The sequence below is a fragment of the Triticum aestivum genome, chromosome 7B (assembly GCF_018294505.1).
Source record: "Triticum aestivum cultivar Chinese Spring chromosome 7B, IWGSC CS RefSeq v2.1, whole genome shotgun sequence".
Taxonomy (NCBI): domain Eukaryota; kingdom Viridiplantae; phylum Streptophyta; class Magnoliopsida; order Poales; family Poaceae; genus Triticum; species Triticum aestivum.
Window position 1 is genome coordinate 553,165,101 of NC_057813.1, and position 828 is coordinate 553,165,928.

The following is an 828-nucleotide window of genomic DNA, read 5'->3' on the forward strand; positions in this document are numbered from 1 at the left end:
GTGGTAGTACAGTCTACAAAACAAATTTGAAAATTTCATGAACAAAAAAAGAAAGAAAAGGACACGGGAGGTTTTAAGTGAAAACGTTCCAAATAACCGAGGGAGAATATGAGAGTTTATGGTTAAATATAGGAAATTTAGAAAAAAAACCATAAATATTTGGGAAACCTGTAAGTTAGAGAATATTCATGCAGATTTTCATGAATGCTTCTAAACTATTTTTTATATGTTATATATTTTCACTAATTTTTCTTTCTCTTTTTTTTTGCATTAATTTCTTTATATCCGTTTTTGATTCTTGAGAAACTAATGGAGATATCGAAAGTACAAATAGTGACTCAAGTTCGTGCACATGAGGACTTGAACACGTACGGGTGGTGAGATTGCACATGCAGTCCCCCAACCAAGTAAGATAGTCTCACTTCCTTTTTGGAATGTTTTCAACTATGTTTTGTTGATTGTGTTGCCATCTGTAAAAAATAGTAACATGTCATCTATCTAACCGCTTCAGATGACCAATGTTGTAGGGATTGTTTGATACTCATGTTGAGAGATCAAAGTTGAACCCATGCTATATTTATGGATGAAAAAGTATATTGTTTATCTCATGATGACATCCACTTTGGGTATATGCAAATTTAGGCCCTCGTTTATTACTTGGGTTTTAATACAAAATTAAACAAATAATAGCTGGCAATACGCTTGTTTATTGAAGGGACATGATGCATGATCTTTTCCACTTCAGAACTACTATTCCAACACCATGGTAAAAACATGTGATCAGTTCCCCATCGGGATGGCGGAATTTCCCATGGTATGGTTAGAGAA